The 24,559-nt window shown below is 50.1% G+C and overlaps 1 pseudogene; it reads left to right on the top strand.

The window, feature by feature from the left end:
* The window catches only part of LOC102901533, a 118,478-nt pseudogene that overhangs the window by 59,066 nt on the left and 34,853 nt on the right, over positions 1–24,559 (top strand).

Genomic DNA, 24,559 nt, shown 5'->3' with positions numbered 1-24,559 from the left:
CTTTAAATTCTTACCCTGGGGTGGAGGTGCGGGGGAAGACTGCCAATTTGGGGGACAAGTTTCCATTTAGAAACGACATTGCTGCATCCGAAAGCAGGTTTGCGCAGTTCTGGGCAGCCGGATGCCCACATGGTAAGGTCAGTAGCCACCCACCATTCTGGGAGAGGGTGTGCCTGGGTATTTTGATCCATCTGGGCCTGAGTGGAGCCCTGTGGGCACATGGAGCTGTGTCACCTTCTCCCACGGTCATAGAGATAAGGGGCTTGGCAGCTGCTTGATGAAGTGGTGGTGGCTGTGGCGGCAGGGCGGCAGTGGCTAAATTTGCACACTAAGCCTGTGGCCCTTTCAGGAGAGTGAAGATCTGCTCTTGAACCCTTTTCTCTGAGGGTTTAAGTTACTGAAACAGATCAGGGTGTGTACCAGATAGTCCTGGGACCCAGACCCAGTAGCACAGAAGGACCAAGATATCTCTGAGATAGAAGTCATTGTACAGACAGGGGACCAAAGTAGTGGGCTTGCCCACTGGACCAAGAGGGATGAGCGTGCCCTCGACTGATGTCCGTGTGGTGAAAGGATTTCAGAACCAGGTGTTCACGTCCAGCCTGCCATGAAGCCCATGGCCTACAGTGACTTTGGAGAGCGTACCCTATGTACCTTGGAGGACCCACTAACCAGCCAGTGGCTTCAGTGAGCACAGCCACCAGCAGATTTAAGGATCAAAAGTTTTTATAATTTGAATGAAAATTATAAGGAACCATGAACTTATTCTGTATCTCAGAATGGTCACGTGGGACATCTTGGCCGTTCATACAATATACCGGTTAAGATGGGCTAGGTTATGCTCCAGTAACAAATAGCTCTAAAAATCTCAGTGGCTTAAAACAACAAAGGTTTATTTTTTGCCCGCAATTACACGCCATCACAGGTCTGTAGGGGCTCAGTCTTTTGTCAGACAGGGACTCAGGCAGCCATTATTGGGAACTTTGACAATTGTCATGGAAAAGCACATACTGAGTTTAAAACTATCTTGCTGGAAGTGACACCTGTCATTTCCACTCACATAGCAAGTCACATGACCCCACCTGGATTCAGGTGGGTGGAGATGTACACTCTTCCCAAGTGTCCAGAAGGAGAGAGAGCCAGAGCTGTCCCTGAGGACAGTCCCAGTGACTTCTACCCACAATCAGAGGACATGGCTTACAACAGATTTCTGGTACAGATTCTATTTGCCCCAAGAATTCTGAGAAGGGTGGCAACACCATGGCAGGAATCAGGGAAGTCTTCCTAGAGGGGGTGAGATCCGAGGTTAGCCTTGAAGGACAATCTATCTTCAGACCTAATGATCTAGACAGAAGGAGGATGAGATCAGAGGGAGCAGCCTGAGACAGCAGATTTGGAAGGAGACCCAGCCTTATCTAACTGCCAGGTAGTCTCAAGTAATAAGTGAGCCCTTTGATGAGAAAGTGCTAAGTAACAAAAAACAACATTAATTATAGATAATTCAAAAACCAGGGCCTACGTACAGGCACCTTGGTTTGATGTCAAGACCCCAGGAGTGGTCTAAAGACTGGACCTCTCCCTCCCTTAGACATGGTCACCCAGGGCCAATACTCTGGGAACACAGTCTCCTTCAGGGCCAGCATCTGGGGAGAAAACAGGAGCCACAGCGCGAGTGAGGAATAAAGGAAAGGTGGCAGACCCCTGTGGTGAAGGAGGGTGGGCAGAGTAGGGACAGATAGGAGCCCAGAGAATTGGCAAAGAGAAATAGGGCACAGCACCTCCTGGGGCAAAGTTTGATGGAAGGGGCTCAGTATTGTGTCCAGGGTGGGAAGGGACGGAACAAAGTTAGGATATTGGGGATAGAAATCCTATATATTGACCCATGAACCCCATGGTGGGAGACTGAACTTGTAGTGAACAGGGAGCGCAGAAGGGAAGACAATGGAGAACATGGCGGCCTGGCCCGGGGCAAAAGGCCAGCCTCCTCAGCCTCAGCCCAGGGGTGTCCCCGCCCCTCTACCCAGAAGTAGGCTTACAAACCTCTGAGGGGCTGCTGATGTGGCTGGCAATGGAGAAGGTAGGGCTGGGGCAGGGAGAGGGGTTGGCCTGGGGAACAGACACCAGGTTCCAGGGACAGGGCAGTGGACCAGACACAAGGGCCAGGCTTGGGCACCCCACCCCCATCCCTAGAACTGTATGTTTATGGCAAAGAGCTATTTGACTCTTCCTCAGAGTGGTGCCTGTGCCCCCAAAACCGTCTCCTACCTTATCTCATCCAGTCAGCATGGGACATGCCCTGGGGGGGTGAGTAGGGAAGGCTGGCTTTGCATCTGCTGGGAAGGGGGATGGTCTTCACCCCTGCACAGACCCCCTGGTGGGCCCAAGGGCAGGACTGCATGCCCAGGCATCATAAGGAAGCACTAATGCATCCAATGATAATAATAGCCACCCACTGTTACCCAGCGCTCAGCTCTGCTCTCCGTACCTTGCAGCTGGAAGTCCTCATTACAGCACTGCCATTATACAGATGGGAAGACAGGCACAGAGAGGGGGCAGGACTTGCCAGAAGTCACAGGGCAGGAGGGGCAGTTGGATTCTGAGCCTGACAGTTCGGCTTTCTCAGGCCTGTTCCAGCCCCAACATGAACTGATCTCCTGGAGCATTTCCCTTGGAGCCAGCAAGTCTTTGGCTCATGGCAGATGCTGCCACACTCGGGCTGGGTGCTGTGGGGCTCCTGGCACAGAAGGCCAGCCGGACACATGGGTTGTGGGAGTCTGAGGGTTGGGCAGGGCATGGGCCCAAGGGCAGAGGTGAGAGTGGGGTTGTAGGAGAGGAAGGGAGGGGCTGGGAGTGGGGGACAGGGTTAAACTGACAGCAAATGCAGGCCCCATTTCATATACAAGCAAATAAAAGTGAGCCCCAGTCAGTGGGCAGAAGCCATGTCCTGGAGACAGACCTGCTTTTGATTCATGTGCTTTGGTTTGCCTGTTGGAACTCCTATCCATCCTTCAAAACCCAGTTTAGGAACTATCTCCTCCGTGAAACTTTCCCTGACCTCCCTGACCCAGGAAATTGTTTTCCTCCCTGACTTACTCTCTGATCCTTATCTCAGTGAGGTTTTTTTTTTGTCTGTCTCCCCTACTAGACTAAGAATTCCTGGAGGGAAGTTCCTTGAGGTCAGTAATGCCCAGCACAAAGCTAGGCACATGGCATGGCTCAGGAAATGTTTATTGAGTTGAATTTAATTCAGAGGCAGAAGGAGAGTCAGCCCCCATTAGGAAAGCACAGGCCTTTCTCCAGGAAGATCTGACTTGCCAAGGGAGAAAAGCTGCCCTTTCCTGCCATGGGAGTTTATAGGACACCCAAATGTAAACCAATGTAGGAATATGCAACAAGTATTAATGTGGCACCAACTGGTTCCAAAGTGAAATTCTGGAACCTTGAAGTTGAAAGGGGTCCTGAGATCCAACATTCTTGTTTACATGCAAGGAAACTGGGGTCCCAAGAAATACACACCCTTCTCTAGCACATCCAGGTAGTGAGTGACTCAGGTGGGATAAGAAGACAGGTCCCTGTGATCCCAGTCTGGGGAACTGTGCCACTTGAAAAGCAAGCCAGCCCCTCTGAGGAGTAGCCCGGGGCTTGGCCTCTGTCCCTCCCCTCCCACGAATCTGCGCAAAGGAAACATGGTGTCTGCCCCCCAGGGAGTCAGGGTGGGCATCCTGCAGCCCAGTGCCAACAGGTCTTCACAGAGGCGAGTCCCCCTCATGGTCTGCACAGGGAAGGGGCCAGCACTGAGGTCATGCGGTTCAGAATCAGGAAGTTTGTTGGAGGCGAGGAGCCAGGGTTTAACAACAGGAACTGCTGTTTCCTGAGAACATTGTGTTCCCCGAGGCCTCCCCTCCTCTCTCCACCTTCATGTAGGCACCCATCACTGCAGGTCTAGCCTCTGCTTCCAAATCTGCATCCCCATTCCCACAGGCCAGCTGGACGTTGGCCTTGGCAATCACATCCTTACCATAAAGACCAAAGGTCTGAAGTCATGCTCTGGTCTTCAGTGTGACACCCCAGGTGCTTTGTCAGAGTCACCCTGTTGTCGTGAGAGCTGGTGTTCTAGGACAAGAAAGGGTCTGATCTAAGTCCAGGTGCTTTTTAGCTCCACAGGGCACAAGACACACTCTCTCTCTCCACCTCTCCATTGCTCAGCTCCCCGATCCTGGTCATCTGTCTCCAGCCTCCTTGGCCTTGTCTCCCTACTGCTAAGTTAAATGCTGTTGGGGATGGGGACCACATGTCAAGAAGTGCATGGGCTTTTCAGCTGCAAACTCCCAAGGGCCAAAGACAGGGGCTTTTTATCTCCAGAAGCTCAAGGACACAGCCGACCTCCCTTTTCTCTTTTTTTCTTTTTGCAGTCCCACTCTAGATGTCATGGAGAGGCTGAGATGGCCATGAGATGGATATTAGATCAGAGGACTCAGAAGTACTCAAATCTTTCCCAGCCTCCCAGCCCCTCAGAGAAAAAGGTAAAGCAAAGTAATAGGATGCCTTGTTGCTGGCTGGAGCTTTGACCCCAAACCTGGTGAGCCACACCAAATGACCTTCTTCCCAGACCTCAGAGCCCTGGACCCAAGGCCCTTTACCCCCTAATGCCACACCCAAGTCTCAGGTGAACAGAGGCCAGCACAGAAGCAGTGGGGGCCCTGGCGTGTGGGCCCGTGTGGCCCAGGTGGCCTTCCTAGAACAGATTCACTCTCACCTTGTCTGAATGGAGCAGGTGGGGCCGAGGGAAGAAGAGGATGAAGGAAAGAGCTGTCTAGGGCTACTTGCCACAAGTGAGGAGTGAGGGCACATCTGTTTTAAGGGAGGGCCATCCATGGGCCTTTCCTCTCCGGGCTGAGCCCCCAGCTCAGCACTGTTCTGGCTTGGCCTGAAAGTGTACCAAGTTTTTTAAACAAGCACAGGGACCCCACCCACTAGCACATTTGCCCAAACGACATCCTTGATTTAGCTTAGGAGGGCAATGGGAAGGGAGAAGGAGAACTTTTTCCTCTTTGGGCCAAGGGCCACACCTGTACCTCCCTGCCCTAACATGCCTGGCTTTTTTTTTTTTTTTTTTTTTTTTCCTTCAGACTGCTTCCATGTGGTGATCCTGGAGGCCATTCTCTTTTTGCCAACTTTTCTGGGCTCACTATGGAGAATCAGGTAGCAGACAGCAATAGGCACAGACACAAGGAGGGCACAAGGCTCTGCAGTGCCTGCCTTCTTTTCTTAGAGGCGGTCCAGGATGCCTGGTGACCTCTGAAACTGTGGTTTTGTGTCCTAATTCAGTGATGTTCTTTTCCCACATCTCAGATTTCTCCAATTTCTCCAAACTACCCCTCCCCCAAATATAGATGTATATTACTCAGATAAAATGTAATTGCAAGGCAGTTGGCATAGTAGAAAAGTGGCAACTCTGGGCTCTGCCGGATCTGGGCTGCAGCCTCTGTTCTCTCACTTCCTGGCTGTGAGAGCTGGTCCTAGCTCCTTGGGCCTGGGTTGCTCTCATTTGCAAGACTGGAGCATTGTCTTCCCCGGGTGGTTGTGAGAATCACTGATGCCATGTGGGGACAACCTGGATTGTGCCCGGTGGCGTTAGATGCTCAGAGGTAATAAACAATTACTCTAGGTTAGAAAATAAGCATAAATAGTGGCATAATGAAAAATGACATTTAGAGAACACTTATATGTCAGACATGAAGCTAAGGATTTAAAACTGATCCTATTTAATCCAAGTATAGCTCTATGAGGTAAGTCCTATCATTATCCCCAGTTTACAGAAGGAACCTGGGACACAGGCAGGTAACTTGTTCAAGAAGTAGAGTCAGGATTCAAATCTAGTGACCCTGACTTCAGAGTGGTTATTTTAGGAAGGGGCAGCAAAAGAGGGCAGGAGTGAGACTGGCCCAGAGGTTTGTCTGTTCTTAGGGATGGGAACCCTCTGAAGCATATGGTAAAGATCTTATTGGGGAGGTAGGCACCCATCCTCCCCACCCCCCCACCGCCTTGGCTGCAGACAGGGCCTCCTGAGACATCCCAGGTAGATGTTGGGTGGAGAGAGTAGCCTCTCCTATCTTTCAGAGTCTCTGTTGAAAGAGATCATTCAGCTTCTCACCTGACTCTGATACACTCCAGGCAGCTGGCACCCAGACAATTATGGGCAGGGGTGGCAAGAGGGGGTGTGTTGGAAGGGCCTGGTATCTCAGAATGCGGAGGGAAGGGTCCCCTGCAGTACTCATGCTGGGGACTCCAGCGAGGAGCTGGGATGGCAGCACTGCTGACTTGCAAAAGATATCTGTTGGCATGCAGACAGAGTGAAGGAAAGCTTGTAATTGTAGCCATAAATCAAACGTGGACAGAGGAAAAACCGTCAGACTTTTTGCAGTTATTTTGTGCAGAAGAGGTGGAAAAACACAGCTGTGGTGTGATAGCTGGGCCGGCTGGATGTTGGCAGAGGTGAGACTTGTGGTTTCACATCGCAGAGGGGAGGGTCTCCTGCCCCAGAAAGCTATTGCAGTGGCCCTCACCTTCGGGATGACAAAATAGCCAGTTCCCCAGAGAAGGAGGGCCCTTCTTTATGGGGGCTGGCCTGGCAGACACCTGAACAAGCCCAGCGTATCTTCTGCATGCACTCTTGCCTCTTTGTGAGTTTGAGTTCCAGCTCTGCCACTTAGAGCCCTGAGCCCTCTGGCAAGCCACTTAAACGGAAATGGATGTATGCATTCGGTCCCTGCCATCTGCCAGCTCTTGGGGTTGGCCATCTCAGCTGGAGTGTAGCTTCTCCCTCACTAACAAACCTGATTTAATTCACACATCCTCCCCTCCGGGGCTCTTGGGTAGCTTAGTCCCTTAAGCGTCCCACTTTGGCTCAGGTGTTTGAGCCCCGCTTCCGTCTCTGTGCTGACAACTCAGAGCCTGGACCTGCTTTGGATTCTGTGTCTCCCTCTCTCTCTGCCCCTCCCCCTCTCATGCTCTTTCTCTGTCTCTGTCTCTCTCTCTCTGTCTCTCTCTCTCTCTCTCTCAAGAATAAAAAAAATTAAAAGACTACAAAACAAAACAAAAAAACTGCCCCCCTCCCCAGCTCCCTGCTTCAGCTGGGAACCATGCTTAGCTTCAGAAGGTGGTTCCTGATTGGCTCAAGCCAATCATGGTCTCATTCCTTTTGCTGGTGACTGGCTTAGGCATGGACATGTGACCTGATCCTGGCCAATGAGATATAAGTCTGTTGGGGGTGCTTCAGGGGAAGGTTTCTCATCTCCTACCCCAGGGAGGAGAGATGGTCGTTAACACTCCTGGATGTTGTGCCTGCAACTGCTCCCAGCCATTTTGGGATGGCAAGCATCTAGCTCCCAGCCATTTTGAGTTGGGTTTTCTTTTAATGGCAATTAAGTGTCCCTACACTTTGTGCTTCACTGAAAAATGGGTAGGAGAAGTATGTTCTCTTCCCCAAGTTATAGGGTCCAGAGCTGGGCTGCTTGGTCCCAGTGGTGTAATTCTCTCTTAATTTTTCAGAAAACAAGTTACCCCCTCAGATGCAAACACATCCCTAAAGTGGGTTCAAATAACAACCACTTTGACCCAACAACGTTCAGGCCATTTTGCTGGATAGGGCTCATTAGGGCAGGTGCATTTTCTCAGGCAGGCATAAAATGATCTTAGAAAGTGCCTGTGCAATAAATGTGTTATTGGTGCCTTGCATCAGTATGTGCTATTAATTGGAATAATGAGATATTTTATATGCAATGCTAGTGAATTATTAAGCACCCATTGTCTAGTTTTGCTTCAGAAGGTCTTGTGCTCCCTGAATGAAAGCAAGTTGAGGACTGAAAATGTCATAATGCCTGCTGGGGAACTCCGGCTTTCTAATAAAGGATCCTGGAAGAGCTATCCCATCTGGGAGTCTCTCACCTCAGCCCTTTGTCTGGGGGAGGAGCTGACTAATGTAGGATGGTCAGTTGTCTCATCAGGGGAGGAAGATTAAAAACTACATCCACCCCCTACTGCTACCACACACACCTCCAAGCCAGACAGCTAGGGCCATTGAGATTCTTGTCCCTTTCAGAGATGCTAGGGGGCCAGGCAGTGGTCAGGGAGGAGTCCATTTCTGCTGGAGAAGACTCCCAGTCTGTGTCCCATATTTGACTAATGCACCCTAACCAAGTAGGCCTCTGCTTAATATACTAGAGGTCAAGTGATCAAGTCAAACAACCCCATGGAGGACTAGGGAGATTCTACATGGACTGTCCCTGCTCTTACCCACAGTTAATCCCTCCTATGGGGCTCTGTAAGGCCCAGGTTGAACTTGTGAGTAGATACTCCATACTGGTTCAGCTCTCCTGTTTACCATCTTTCTTTGACGTTGTCTGGCCTGTCTCACCCAGTCAGGAGTTTTGCTCGGGGACCTCAAATACGAACACTTAGTAAAGAATAAATGGCAGCTCCCCAGGACTCTGGGGCAGAAAGCAAGGGGTTAGGGGCATTCAGGGCATCTCCCCTAAATGCTTTTGCCCCCTCTGAGCTGTGCTCTGAGTGTGACCCATGTTGAGTTGGAGTCCATCTCAAGGGCTGGGGGAATGATTTGTCATAAGAAAGCAAGGGGCTGACGCACACAAGAGACCTGGACACCTTTCTTCTGGTGGCTTTTAAAATATTTCAAGGGGGCTGCCTGCCTTCATCCACCACATTTCTGCCCCTCCACCCTCCCTCCCGCTCCCCTTACAGCTGTTCCCCAAGCTAGATGAAACCATTTCTTCTGAAAAGTCTGCCTCTGGATTATCTCTTGTCAGTCTAAAAACAACCTGACCATATCAAGAAAGGAAAGTTGAAAGGAAAAAGTCAGGTACATAAATGTCAAACATTGTTATTTTTCCTTCTTTTTCCAATCTTCATCCAAGTGCTAGCCTGTTTTCACCCCACCATCCTGTGTCCTACTTGTAAACCTGGCATCAGAAGCCTCAGTTGCACATTCTTATGATACATTAAATTGGCTTAACCCCCCTCCCAAATATGTGGGTTCCCACTGTCTGTCTGCCCCTCTAGGTCTACTGTCCACCTTCCCCAGCCTGCTCTGCCCTATACAGTGCACACCCCTGGTATCTCTTTGTCTATTTAAATTTCAGTTCTCTCTGAACTTAATCACCTCTGTAAAGGCCCTATCCCCAAATACAGTCACATTGTGAGATACTGGGGGTTAGGGCTTCAACATGGTTTGGGGGAGCCACAATTCAGCCCATAATTTCATTCCCCCTGCTCCTCCCCTGTGGGGTCACTGAGGCCTGGCTGTGCCCTCAACAGAAGGTCACAGCTCTTAGCAGGCAGCCCACTGCCGGTTCTTTCTGGTTCCCCTCAGGCCTAGTGGAGGTAATAGCACTGGGCTGTTACCAGCCCTTGGGGTGTCCACACATCCACACCCTGCCCACACCTTTGTAAATAATCCTTTTCTTCCACTCTCTCCCGTTATCCACATTGAGCATGCCATCTCTCTCCTGCTGCGCCCCTGCTGGTTATACCAGGCATGGTGGCTGCTCCCGGCAGCTCTGAGGATTTCTGGGGGTGGGAGCCACACTGGTTCAGCTCTCCTGTTTACCATCTTTCTTTGACGTTGGAATATGCTGCTTTGGTCACCTACTAGAGGGTAGAGAGGGAGATGACCTCATGTGACAATATAGCAAATGCCTCAAACAGAATGTTACACCCTTTAAGACTTCCCTGCCCTGAGAAATCCTCCTCCCAGCCCTTCCTTCACACGGATATGCATTGAATGTTCTACTTGGTAGTTCCTCTCTTTCCTCCAGCTGCCAGCCCCAACTCTCAAATTACTGTTATTTCTTTTGTATTGTCCAATTCAGTGGGCCCCCCTCCACACTTTCAGCCCATCCAGGCTGATCCCTGGGGGGGGAGGGTTCACATTTCCCACCCAAAGAGGCTTCCTCGTACTGGGCCAACTCTAGGTGCTTCCGGAAGATACTGCTGCCATTTGGAAACTCACAGTTTCCCCTCCTGTGTTATCTCCTCTTTCCACCTGATTCCAAAGCACACTTATGCCATTCCGAAGAGGCAGCAGGCCTCCATTTACCTGATCATTCCCCTATTGTTGTATATTTGTGGCATTTATACTTCATTAAACAAATCTGCAGATCCAATTCCTTCCTTCTTCATTTCCCTGATCTCAGGGATGTGCAAGTTGTCTGTGGACCGTGTTTTCCTCACCTTGCCACACAGAAAGCTTTGACTTGCCCTGAGTCATCTTGAGCTGGTGGTTGTTGGTGGTGCTTATCCTGGGTTTAGGGCTCTCAGGACTACCATTGAGAGGGACTCACCCCCCAGACCCAGAAAAGCTCTCTATAGATCTTGGAGCTCATCTGAAAGGGAACAGTTGGCCAGCCTGTTGAATGTAGAGCCTATGTTGAAGGAACTATGACAAGAAAAGCTTTGTCACCAAATATTTTAATAGCTGCTACTTGCTCTACAGACCTTTCTATTTACAATCCTACCGCCTGTGTAACAAGCCAATGAGAACACTTGCCTTTTATGTTGAGCCTAACAAATGCAGCATTTCCCAAAGTCTGGGCCATGGAACACCAGTCACATGGCCTCCTCCAAGAAAAGAAGAATGTGGAGTGGTTAAGAAAGTTTGGAAAACGCTCTTTCTACCTCTAATGCATTTTAGTAAAGTCGCAGAATCAGGCAATAAAAAACACATTCATTTTTAAAAGCCAATGTTTCCCAAAGTTGTTAGACTTTTTTTTTTTTTTTTTTTTTTACATAACACCATTTAACATCTCACAAAACTTGAGGTTTATGGAACAGACTTTAGGAAACATTGCCCAAAGAAACATTGCCTGCAAGGCTCTTCTGAATAAAAAGAAAAGGGAGAATTATCAAAGACAGTCAGTTTTATAATCCTGTGACAATTGCTGATACAAATGTGAGAGCTAACTGGGATTCTGGGTCCATGAGGACACCCCTCGGTCTGGCCAACCAGTGGCAGTCTTGGGGCGCATAGAGTAACCCTGAAGGAAAGTACAAATTAGGTCAAGGAGGGTTTTTAGTAAGGTCTGGAGTGACAGGCTGCATTATCACAACTACAAACATAAAGAAGGAATTAGGGGTATTTGGGATGCTGTGAATCTTTTGAAGAAAAATCAATGTAGAAAAATCCTAGTCTTTTCCTCAACTGTTCCTAACTACTCTTTTTGAAGTCTGGATTCTGAGCACTGGGATGGCGGCTCTGTTCTTAGATTTCCCACTTACTGAGTAACCTGGCATTCTCGTCTTTAGGCAGCACAGGGACAGCTGGAGGGTAGATACCTGGGCTCAGGCCCACCTTTCCAGTCTCTTTAGAAAAAGGCCTGTGAAGTGGGTGGTCCTAACGCTGCCATTTTAGTGCCAGTTAGTCTTTAAAGTTTTTTTTTTTTAATTTTTTTAAGTTTGTTTATTTTGAGAGAGAGACTGTGTGTGAACAGAGGAGGGTCAGAGGGGAGAGAGAATCCCGAGCAGGCTCCGCACTGTCAGCACGGAGCTTGATGCAAGGCTGGAACCCACCAAACCGTGAGATCGTGACCTGAGCCCAAATCAAGAGTCTGACGCTTAACTGACTGAGCCACCCAGGTACCCCGTAGCGCCGTTTAGTCTTGCCTGAGATGGTTTTCCTAGGTGCCAAACAGGACACTGCATGGTCACGAGAATCCATCAACTGTGACCTTACCTGCCTCCCACCATGTCCTAAGGCAGTCCAGCCCCCCTCCAAGATCAGCACTGGAGCCCAGGAGAGAGAGAGAGAGAGAGAGAGAGAGAGAGCAGACCCAGGAACCACTGAGTTCTCGATGAAGCCTGGCCTGGACCTGCAGCAAGGGAGGTGTTGTCTGCTTGCCAAGAGGGACAAAACTGTCCCAGAAAGATGGAGGGAAAAGGAAGGGGAGCAGGCAAGATCTGCCGTGTGAAAACAGGGGTCAAAAAGGTCGTTATGTGGCTGGTCTGGGCGCCCACTTCTGCATTTCCAGCCAGACCCAGCTGGGCAGAGCACAGAGCTGGCCCTTCTCAGCCAGCTTCCCACTGCAATGTCAGTTCAGCCTTGAATGGAAAAGCTGCCGGCAGTGGGTGCTAGGGGACAAGCTTTTTTTTTTTTTTTTTTTAATAATTTATTGTCAAGTTAGCTAACATACAGTGTATATAGTGTAGTCTTGGCTTCGGGGGTAGGTTCTCGTGATTCTTCATTTACATACAACACCCAGTGCTCCTCCCAACAAGTACCCTCCTCAATGCCCATCACCCATTTCCCCTCCCCCCAACTCCCCACCCCCATTAACCCTCAGTTTGTTCTCTGTATTTAAGGGTCTCTTATGGTTTGTGCCCCTCTCTGTAACTTATTTTTCCTTCCCTTCCCCTATGGTCTTCTGTTAAGTTTCTCAAATTCCACATGAGTGAAAACATATGATATCTGTCTTTTTCTAACTGATTTATTTTGCTTAGCATAATACCTCCATAATACCCTCCAGTTCCATTCATGTTGTTGCAAATGGCAAGATTTCATTCTTTTTCATCTCCAAGTAGTATTCCAGTGTGTGTGTGTGTGTGTGTGTGTGCGTGTGTGTGTATCACATCTTTATCCATTCATCAGTTGATGGACATTTGGGCTGTTTCCATACTTTGGCTATTGTTGATAGTGCTGCTATAAACATTGGGGTGCATGTGCCCCTGTGAATCAGCACTCCTGTATCCTTTGGATAAATACCTAGTACTGCTATTGCTGAGTCGTTGGGTAATTCTATTTTAATTTTTTGAGAAACCTCCACACTGTTTTCCAGAGCAACTGCACCAGTTTGCATTCCCACCAACAGTGCTAGAAGGTTCTAGGGGACAAGCTTTTAAGTTACCTCCTGGGGCTCCTCCTCCAAGGGACTGACTGTGTGCATCTGGGGTTCCTTGTGAAGTTGTCCACTTGGATGCGGGGAGTTGTGGGGATATGCAGTTGTCCCCGGTTCATGCTCCACAGTGAGAGACAGGACAGCAGTGTGCCAAAGCGGAGGGTTGCCAAGAAATCAGAGGTCAGAGGGAAGATGCTGTCAGGCAGCTGGGATCATACAGAGGGCCAGGACCACGTGGCTTATGGAGGGGGCAGGGACAGGAGTGCAGTATCCTCAGAACTGGTAGTGGTATTGAAAGAACCCCATAAGCGCCTGGGTGGCTCAATGTGTTGAATGTCTGACTTCAGCTCAGGTCACGATCTGTGGTGAGTTTGAGCCCCACGTCAGGCTCTGTGCTGACAGCTCAGAGCCTGGAGCCTGCTTCAGATTCTGTGACTCTGTCTCTCTCTGCCCCTACCCTGCTCAGGCTCTGTCTCTCTCTCTCAAAAATAAATAAACATTAAAAAAAAAAAAGAGAAAGAACCCCATAAGAATAATAATATTGATGGCAAAAGTGAAAACAATACTGATAACGAGGACAATAGCAACAACAAAAGTGATAATAGTTCCTGCCTTATTCATTTAACTAGTATTCATTGAATCCCTGCTGGTGTCAGCACCTGCTAGGCATCCAGCGTGCACACGGATAAGGTCCTTGCCCTCGGTGTTTACAGTCCAGCGTGGAATCAGGTTGAGCTTGCAAATACATAATCACAGCGTGATCACGGCAGCGTTTACTGAGAGAGCTTACCAGGTACCAGGCATTGCACTCTTCACCTGTATCACCTCTTTTAGTCCTCCCACAAATCTATGTGGCTAGTGCTTTTAGCATCCCATTTTAAGAGTGAAGAAAAGGAGGCTCAGAAAGGTGAAATGCCATGCCTTCAGACATCCAGTATGTAACTGAACGCGGAGAAGGAGGGACCCAGAGAGATCGGCCACCTTTCTTGCTCTTGGAGGGAAGGCTAAGTCTGACACAAAGTGAGAAGGGCACATTGTGCCTGCGGAGGTGAGGCGGGTGATGGTATGGCGGTGCCACATGTCAAATGGCCACATGTAGAATGCCGGGTTCTAGGAATCTGTGGACAAGGCTGGTGGGATAAAAGTGGCCACGGTGCTTTCTGTCCTGTCACCCATCTCAGGGCCAAGCACCTGCTGTCTGTGTCTGCACAGGTGTAGGTCAATGGATACCCACTGAGCTGTAGGATGACAAGGGGTTTTCCTACCCAGAGCATATGCATGCCCTGGCAGATGTGAAGACCTTGTATATCTTGTGGGCCATGGGATGTTTGGGTGTGAGCTTAAGTCTGGGGGTAGGAGTGGGCAGGGCATTTAGGTGGGAGGGGGGCAGACTGGTGGGGCAGGGTGTGTGTGCATCATGGAGATGGAGGGAAGGGCTGGGGGAAGGTTGGGCGTGACTTTAAGTGCTGGCATCAGGCTGTGACTTTCTCCTGTGGCTGAGGGAGTCATCAGTGGCTCAGGCTGGATTGACCTGGCAGAGGGGCAACTGCAGGCCTCAGACCCCCAGCCTGTGATGGGATGGGAGAGAGGCTTGGTGTGGGGGCATCTGAGCTTCCCCAGGGGCTGCCTGTAGGAGAGTTTGATGCCCTGTCTTCTGACAGGCTCATTGCCTCCCAAATCCTGACCCACCCATCAGCTCTTTGGAGCCACCAACCTCCCCTTCAGGGAATTGCTTGCTTTTGGACTCTTTGCAACCTGACTGAACAGAGGAAACTCTCAGGCTCCCTGGAGACCCTTGAACCCAGAATTCGAGGCAATGGCTAATAACCCTCTGAGAGTTAGGGAGGCATCAATGACTGGAATTATCTGCCTGGTGTAAAATGGCCCCAGACCCTCCAACCAGCAGGGTCTCCTCATTGGCTGCACTTTGGAATCACCTGAGAAACCTAAAAAAGTACTGACATGTGGGCCCCATCTCCAGAGGTTCTGATTTAGTTGGTCTGGGGTGTGACTTGGGCATCAGGGTTTTTAAAAGCTCCCCAGGGGATTCTAGTGTATGACCGGAGCTGGGAACCACTGCCCTGCAGCGTTCTGCGGCTTTTTAGGCAGCAGTGACCTTGAAGTCTGGGAGAGCCTCCCCAAATCAAAGTGTTGTCTGCAGACCCGGAGTCTGGCTCTTGCTAGGGTTACTGTAACACTGAATTTCTTGAAATGCCCCAAGGTCCTGAGAGGAGAGTTCCCAATTCTCACTGGAACCTCCTGGGACCTGACACGGAGAGGGCCCTGTCCTCTGCGCCTGTCTCCTTCTGTCCATCATAACTATTCTTTCCTGCCCAGAGCCAGGATCCCCACCCCAATCTGCCTCCAAACCAAAAAAAAATTTTTGACAGTCATTAAAGATAAAATTTTAAAAATCATCTAAGAAGACGTGTGTAACCCATTGGAAATTTCAAGGCAGTGAGTCATTGTGCTCCTGGGCCCCCTCAGATTCTTATGTAAGGTTGAGTCACTTTTTGTGAAGTCCGTGCATAGCAGAAAAAAATTGGAAAGCTCTCAAGATGTGTGTGTCTGTGTGTGAGAGAGAGACAGACAGAGACAGACAGACAGAGACAGAGAGAGAGAGCAAGAGAGCCTTGTCATTTGTAGCTTTAAGACACTGGTGGTGGGGCGCCTGGGTGGCTCAGTCAGTTGAGCGGCCGACTTCGGCTCAGGTCGTGATCTCACCGTCTGTGAGTTCGGGCTCCGCGTCTGGCTCTGTGCTGACAGCTCGGAGCATGGAGCTTGCTTCGGATTCTGTGTCTCCCTCTCTCTCTGCCCTTACCCCGCTTGCTCTCTGTCTCTGTCTCAAAAATAAAAACATTGAAAAAAATAAAAAAATAAAAAGACACTGGTGGTAACTCTGAATTAACTTCGGAGATTCCTCATCCCCTATTCTTGTTCTCCATCCCCTCTACTTCCTTTTCCATCCAAATTTTACCCCTTCATAAAAGTGACTTTTTTGCTCCAGAGGGCAGTCTGGCAGATTCCATCATCCAGCCACATGGCTGTCTCTGGTCCCCAGGACAGACAGGGCAGTGTGGGTGGGATGCCCCTGTTCTGCTCATCCTGGGTGGGGGCTGCGCCCCTACTAAGTGCAGGCCTGAGAGCCCAAAAGGTGGAGAAGACATGTCTGGGCCCAGTTCTGGGTCTGGGTCCTGTATTCCTGGTTTTCTCAGAAAAACACAGAGGCGGTGGAACAGGATCCAGGAGAAAGAAGAATTGTGGGCACTTCAAGAGAAGAAAGTGAGGGACCCCATTCCTTGGGGAACCAAATTACTCTTTGAGAGTTTGACCAAAAAACTGACACATGGGCATGGAGCAGACAGAGGCAAAGTTGTCCTAACAAGAGAGAATGGGCCCATTCCAGTAAGACCGATTTGGGTATAAAGGGAGGGATGTCCATCTGAAGGGGTCAGGCCCGCAGTGTAGGTGAAGAAAAGAGCCAGGCCCCAGAATGTGGCCACAGTGGGCTCCACTGCCTCGGAGAAGGAGAGGGGGGCTGGCTGCCTCCTCCCAGTGACGGGCATGCCTGCCGTGGGGGAGGGGAGGGGCAGATGTCTCACACTGTGCTGCTGAGGTTTTTAGTCTACACTCAGTGAGGACTGTTCCTGGTTCTGAGTCCAGGCTCCCCAGGGCTGGCTCTCCAAGAAGTGTGCCATGGGGAAGGGGTGGGGCCACACGCACAGATGAGAGAGCAACCAGATATAGATCATTTTCCTTGTGAATGAACAGATCCCCCTCTGGGTTTGATAGAACAGTCCTGTGAGCTTGCCCCAAGTGGCTGCTGCTTCCATCACCTGACAGATCGTCAGGAAGGCGGGGAAGTCATCAGCAAACGCCACCTCCCAGAACCCACTCACCTCCCCAGGAGTGTCCCCAGCACTGTCACAGGCCTCACCCCTTTCTCTTCTGACTTCCTAAGCTGTGCTGTTCAATAAGATACCCACTAGCCTCAAGTACCCTAAGGGTCAAAGACATATGGGATTTTGAAGACTTAGCATGAAAAAGGAATGTAAAATGTCTCACTAATAATTTTCTTTTTTTTTTTAATTTTTTTTTTTTTACATTTATTTATTTTTGAGACAGAGAGAGACAGAGCATGAACGGGGGAGGGTCAGAGAGAGAGGGAGACACAGAATCTGAAACAGGCTCCAGGCTCTGAGCCGTCAGCACAGAGCCTGACGCAGGGCTCGAACTCACATACCGCGAGATCGTGACCTGAGCCGAAGTCAGACCTTAACCGACTGAGCCACCCAGGTGCCCCTCACTAATAATTTTCTAGGGGCACCTGGCTGGCTCAGTCAGTAGAGCATGCGACTCTTGATCTCAGGGTCATGAGTTCGAGCCCCACATTGGGTACTGAGATTACTTAAGAATAAAATCTTTTTAAAAAATAATAATAACTTTCTATACTCATTACATGTTGAAATAATATTTTGGATATATTGGATTAAAGAAACTGTCATTAAAATTAATCTCTCTGGTTTCTTTTTGCCTTGGGTCCGATGCCTCAAGCATCTCCAAAATGAAGATAGAGGGACAAAGATAATGGAAGAACAGATAACAGCCACAGAATCTTGGAAGCCAAAATCCGATGGGTAAGGGGTCATGACCAGATAAAGTTGAATTCAACATTGCTGTACTGGGCTGGGTAGTGTCCCCCTAAAATTCTTGTCCACCTGGAACCTCAAAATGTGATCTTATTTGGAAATAGGGTTTTGTAGATGTAATTAGTTAAGTTAAAATGAGATTTTACTGGATTAGGGAGGGCCCTCAGTCTAATCAGGCCACATGAAGATACAGAGACACAGAAAGAAGCCCATGCTGGCTGCAGGCAATATAGGAGTAGGGTCTTGGGGTTACCCAAACAACTCATTGGCTCCAGAGAGTGGGGGGCAAGGGAATGGAAGGTGGGAGGAAAAACCACCTGGCTTAGCCAGCCCAGACTCATGTTTTCCTTGGCTGGAGCTGGGATTCCTCTCAAGGTTTCTGCCCCCAGATAGCAGTGAGGCTGAACTGGGTAGCGGCCGGATGCTGTATTTCACTCTGTTTGTTCAGGCTGAGAGGAGAGCCAAGGATCGTCCATGGAATGCGTGAGTTATGAAGATCTCTCTCCAAGCGTGCGATCCTGCTGGCGGCTGTGGGATTGTCTTTAGAGGTGGGAGTTCAAAGGGCAGGGATTCAAAGACGGTCTGACCCTGAACCCCTAAACAGTCACACTTTTAGTTGAGTTACAGGGAAACAGGCTGGACTGTTCTGGTTATTCTTAAGGTTTCCAAGGGATCCCAGAGGTGACCTTGAAACTACTTTCTGGAGCTTCTGTCAGAAGAGACTCTCTCCATCCTCTGCACACTGGAGTACCCATTATTATTTTTCTTGTTATTGTTGAATGGCTTCCCTAGAAACTCCCCAGACAAGTCAAGAGCTCAAGTCATCCAATTTTTGCCATGCAGGCCACCTGCACCTAACCAAACCTTTCCATGTTTGCTTTGAGGGACTCCCCGTTGCCCTTTCTGCCTCCGAGATCCCATCCCTAGGGAATTTGTCACAGCTCAAATACGGGCTTACCCAGGAGCAGTAATACAGCAAGTTATTCTTTCCACAGATATTTACTGAGTGCCATCAGGCCATGTGCCCGACCTTTTCCAAGCACTGGGGGATTGAATTAGCTCTCCCATCCCAACTCTGGGCAGCTCTATGGGAGCTCTCTGGGCCTGTGGGTAGTGCTCAGGGGAGCACGGACTCTGACCAGTGAACAACTGGCTGGGTGAAGGGCCCAGACTCGGCACCATATCAAAGTGAGGCTGAGAGCTGGCAAACCCTTGCCCATCATGTCCAGTCTCCGGCGGGGTCTGCCTCTCTCGGCAGGGAGGCTGCTTCCCTCCCTGGGCCCAGCTCCAGCTCTCAGGCCTCTCCTCCCTGCCTGCTTCTTATCTCTATTTTCAGTGTTTAAAAAATGTCATCCTGCGTGGCCAGGGCTGTGAGCTGCTGTGAGAACAAGGAGAGATTTGCTACGGGGTGATGGGGGTCCTCTGGGGCCTGGCTTCAGTGCCCAGAGCTTGTCAGAGCTGGAGGGGCCGCCAGAGACCGATTGCTCCTGCCAGATGTCCGCTCCCTGGCCCCACCAGCCCACCTCTACCTCACCTTGGGAAAGTTGAGATTTGTAGTTTTGATAGATGGGGGAGGGAATGAGATGGTTTCTCTGGACCCCAACTTCCCCCCCCCCCCCCGCACTGGCACTTTTTAAACAGAAAATCCAGGGACACCCACTCCGTTTTTCTTGGTCAGCTCAAGACCAGAAGACTGACCCCATCTGCTTAGGAAGAAGGCCTTCCAGTGGTGATGTGCAGACCAGTCCTGCTGGGCAGGGGGACAGGGAGGCCCGGAGGGGGGCAGCCCTGGCTCTGGGGCTTGCCCTTTCACACTGGCAGTGTAGGCTTTTTAAGGACTCAGTGCCCTGCGGTGACAGAGACCCCCAACCTGCTTTCCTTCATAAGGACCCCAGTCACTAGCTCTTCTGGTCTCTTGGCCATTTTTCCATGAAGACTGAAAAGAAGAAATGAACTTTAATCCCAGCAATGGGGATGTGGACAGACTTGGGGTAGGGGGGCAGCTTGAGACTGGGGGCTCCAGGACTGCTGATAGAGCTTCCCAGGGCAGGTTATTCATAGACCAACCCCTGCCCATGGGCTTTGGTGTGTACCTAGTGGAGGCAGAACCAGGAGACAGATGTTTTCTCCAGATCTTTCCAGCCTTATGGTTTTTATAATTAGACCTGGAAAAACATCTTTTCCTTTCTTCATTTCTTTGAAAAAGCAACATTGGCTTAAACACAAAGTGATCATTGGGGCCTTTTGAAAGTAGAAAAAATAATGAAGTGACCTTTTGAGAATAATGCTTCATTTCCTCATTCTGCCTCCCCATCTCTCCCCCATGACTCCTGCCCCTGCCTCAGTGAGGAAAATGCCCCTGTTGTGGCTTTGACTCTAGAGGAGATGGGAGACCAGATAACAGCTCAGTGTTTCAAAGCCATTTTCCCCAAGGGCCCAACTGCTTGCAAAGCCTCTGAAAAAACCTTGGCCAACCTCCTGGCCCAGCTGCTGGCCTTGAAATCGAGGCTGCTTGGCCTGTCCAGGAAGCCCGTAAATCCCCAAGTCGGCAAGAAAATGCACTCTGGAGCTTGCCTCTTTGCTCAGATGCCTGGCTGCAGGCCCTGGACTGTCCTCAGCCAGTCTAGAAGCTGGTGTAAATAAGCACATGCATCTGAGGAAGACCTCATTTTCTGAGGAATCGTATCAAAAGCCCATTGTTCCCTTTGGGAGCCACAGCTCTTTCCCACCTGACAGTTGATATTTAATTGATGGCTGCTGTCCTTCATAGGGTTTTTAGCACATCATGTGGGTGTTAGTAAAATTTCAGCTAAATATTAATGCTTTTGCTCCCAAGACAGAGAGTGGTAGCTCTCTTAATATCTATTTAACCTATTATAAGCCCCCAAAGGATAGTTGTACCTATATCATAGTTCAAAAATCCAAATGTCTTGCCTTAGCTGAGGCCTGAACCAAGCACAGATTGCAGATGATACTTCCTGGGAGTTGAAGCAAGCTGGGAGGGGAGTGTTAGCTCAGGATTGCTTCAGACCTGGGAGAAAAGAAGGGACCTTTATCTTGAGGGTGGAAGGAGTGGGGAAATATTAATCTAGAAGCCTTGAGGGCATGGGATGTCAACTTTAGAGAGGTACAAGATGTCAACCAGACAGAATTTGGGACCCCACCAGGGCCATGCAGCAGATGTGGAGCAGATGAAGCTAGACAGCTCATGAAATAAATCTTCAGGCGCTAGGCATGGTGGTAGGCTCCAGGAGAAAGCAGGGGAGTCCTAGAGACAACCCAGGCTGACCTCGCAGCTTAAGAGCATCAGGAGGGATGCTGTTGGCCAGATGGGCTGCCAGGGGCTTATATTCTACTCATCTTGGCTCCTCAATGGCTACCTGGCCTCAGGCCAGCCCCTTCATTTCTGTGCCTCAGTTTTCCCATCTGTGGTAGGGGATGGTGATACTGAAGGAAAGGATGGGGGAAATGCTTAGTACAAGGAAGGAGCCATATGAGGAGGGGGACCACCGGCCGCACCTTGCCAGCTGAGTTCCATCTTGGGCCCGGGGGGCCAGCAGGATTTATAACCACAAGTGATCCTGAGACGGCTCTTGAACCACGATGCCCAACAAGCGGTCAATCCTGGCCCCCTAGTGGGCACACAGCCTAGTCTCAGCTGGTGGGCGGAGGGGCAGAGGGTGGGGCAGGGGCAGCGTTCTGCCTCCTGGGCTTGTCTCAGGAGCTCTTGGTGGGCTGACATTGCCCTAAGAGATTCTGGCCAGCCCTCTCCCCCTCTCCCCAGTCCTTCCTGCTTGGGTGTTTGGGATTAACATGCATCCCTTGAACCTTTTCATTTTTCTACCCAGATGGAAACTTGGCCAGCAACCAGGCCTGGATGTGTGCACGGTATGGCTGGGCTCAGGCCAAGCCCACGGTAATTATAATCACATGTGAGGCTCCCGCTGGCTCACTGGGCGCCAGGGGCTGGGGGAGAGCACAGCTGCCAGAGGGGAGGGCTGGGTGCTGGGCTCTGGGCAAGTGTGCAGACAGCGGGGCCTTGGGCTCCTGCCCTCATCTCTCTGACCCTCAGTTTCCTTGATTAAATGAAGGGATTGGCTTATAGGACCTGTGAGGGCCCAGCCTATGCTCTGGAAATCTCAGATAGCATGAGATGTGGACCAGTTGTCACATGCCCCCTTTGGTCTTCCCAGTCTGCCTGGCCTCACGTGTACCCAGAGTGGGACGTACTCCTGCCCTGCTTCATCAATCTAGATGCTTTCTCACAAGACACAGAGCCGGGAGGGTAGGGGGGTATTGAGCCTGTCATTATCCCAGAAGTAGCTGGAAGTGTAGGATACCAGGGTGGGATTGAGGGTGCTTAGGGAAGAGTCTGGAAGGAGAGGCAAAAGAGGGTCCAAGACAGCCTTCACCAGTGTCCTGTGGCACAAGGGCAAACACGATCCCATGAGCATTAGCCCAGGGCTGGAGCTGCCCCTCTGCTTGGTTTGATCTGTTTTCCAGTGTAACATTATTCTGAGCATGGATGTGGTAGCCCATAGAGTTCTTTACCCAGTGGAGTTTTGTGGCTTTTTCCATTCACAGCGGAGTCTCAGAAGGCTGAAGAATAAGGAGTTGTTGAAGAGCTGTGAACAGTGGTTAGCCAGCTAAGTGGTGTGGCCACGGGCGGGGGTCACATTCTGCAGCACACGGTCTGCGTAGAGGCGATGGAGAGGAGAGTTTCTCCAACTTTGCATCACCCGTGCGGGTTCCCTCCTTTCCCCCACTTTCTACCTGCACGCGTGTCTCTCCCCACTTCTTCCTTGGTCTCTTCTGTCCTCCTCTGCTGCTTTTCTCGTTCCCCCTTGATCTCCCTTCCTCCTTTCTAGTCAGGGAGGAGCCAGGTGATAAGGCAGAAAGAGAATGGCTCAGCTTTGAACGCTGAGCCTCAGGCTTCTAGTCTACAAAACAGGGCAGGGCTAACCATAACCTAACCACGGCATTGTTGATAAGATTAAACAGTATAATATGTGTAAAACCTCAGGCTGGACATAGGAAAGTGTCCAGTAAAAGGCAGTATCAATAATTTATCCAAAATATCAACTGTAATTTGTCTTAAAAGATTATACTTAACATTTGTTCCCATTCTTTTTTTTTTTTAAGGTTATTTATTTTTGAGAGAGAGAGAGTGTGAGAGTGTGAGCAAGGGAGGAGCAGAGAGAAAGAATCCCAAGCAGGCTCCGCACTGTCAGCACAGAGTCTGATGTGGGGTTTGAACCCAGCAACCGTGAGATCATGACCTGAGCCGAAATCAAGAGTCAGATGCTTAACCAACTGAGCCACCCAGGTGCCCCACATTTGTTCCCATTCTGAATAAAAATCAGGTAATTTAAACTTTTTTCTTCCTAGCTCTTATAGAATGACCATATTCAAATGGATTGCTCTTTATTGCCTGTGGCTTCTCGTTTTGCTGCCCACATCTAACTTAGGACCACACGGCAAGGGGCAGGGGGAGCTAAAGACCCTGGGTGTCCTGCTGGAGGCAGAGGCCTTGCAGAGGCAGGCAAGGTGCGATGGTCCTGCCAGGCCAGAGGACCAGTGCCCCTCGAGCGGCCACTCCCACTTTCTTGGCTGCCCTTGGCAGGAACAAGGGGTTCATAAGCCACTGTGTCCCGGGAAGAAGGGAAAGGGCATGGGAACTGAGAAGTAGCAGAGCAGTCTTACAATGTGTTGAGACAGGAATAAAAGCAGCTGAATAAAATACTTGTCTCTGCCCAGGGCACACCACAGAGTGGGGAGAGGACTGGACTGGTTATTGTGAGCAGGCACCTGTAGGGGGCGCTGGTAAATCACTCCTCCCTCTGCCTTCTGCCTCTTCATTGCAAAGTGAGGGGCTAAATGCAAAGGTCCTTTGAGTCCTAACCTGTCACGACTCTGATTTGCGTGAGCAGAAGACTGGTGTGCTTGGCATGAAGGGTGGGACTCTTCAGGCCTCCTCTGGATCCTTCCCCAGGCCTCTGAAAGGATGCTCGGGTCTCTGCTGCCTCAGACACAGACAACCAAACACGACACTTCCCAGGATCTTATAATCCTCTCTTGAACCTTCACCTTGCTCCCTCCTTTTACTCCCGAGGACCCTCGAAAACCTCAGGGTGTGAGTGTGGAGGGGTAGCACACTGGGGTGCAGGCCCTCTTGCCTTGCACGCCTCAGGCCTTGGAGGGAAAGAGCAGAGAGGGTCTGCTTACTGGTAGGGGAAGGAGGCGTGGCCTTCTCAGAGAAATTGCCTTGCGCAGGCTTCTGCTCCCAGGTGGCTGTGTTTTTAGCAATGAGCCTATTTTCATTTCCTAGAGCTGTTGTAACAAATTACCACAGACTTGGTGGCCTAAAATAACAAACTTATTCTCTCACAGTTTTGGAGGCTAGACGTCTGAAATTAAGGTGGTGTCAGGGCCACATTCCCTCCAGAGGCTCAGGGGGAGAATCTTTCCCCGTGTCTCCTAGCTTTGGGTGGCTCCAGGTGATCTTTGGTTTGTGGCTGCATAATTCCAATCCCTGTCTCCATCTTCACATGGGCTTCCTCTCTGTCTTCTCTGTACGTTTCTCATAAGAACACTTGTTATTGGATTTAGGCCCACCTGAATAATCCGGGATGATTTCACCTCAAGATCCTCAATCACCTCTCTGCAGAGTCCCCTTTTTCCATATAAGATCCTATTCACAGATTCCAAGGATCAGGACATGGACATATCTTTGGGGGTGGGGGGTCCGCCATTCAACCCACAAGAATGCTCCCCCACTCGTGTCCCCACAAGAGCCTGAAAGAACCAAGAAAGACATTCCTTGTTCTATGGGTGGAGTCTGAGGTCACTGCCGAAGACTCTTCATGGAGATGTTTTGAATAATTCTTCCCATGTGCCTTAGCAATGTCACTTTACTGCTCTTCCCATCAAGAGGTGAAGTTGTCTCTCCTCCCTTGAATCCCAAGCTTGGCAATGTGACTTATTTTGGCCAATGGGACTTTAGCA

The sequence above is a fragment of the Felis catus genome, chromosome A3, assembly GCF_018350175.1.
Source record: "Felis catus isolate Fca126 chromosome A3, F.catus_Fca126_mat1.0, whole genome shotgun sequence".
NCBI classification, from domain to species: Eukaryota; Metazoa; Chordata; class Mammalia; order Carnivora; family Felidae; genus Felis; species Felis catus.
Note: the sequence above shows the minus strand (reverse complement) of the source record. Positions and strands in the feature narration are given on the sequence as shown.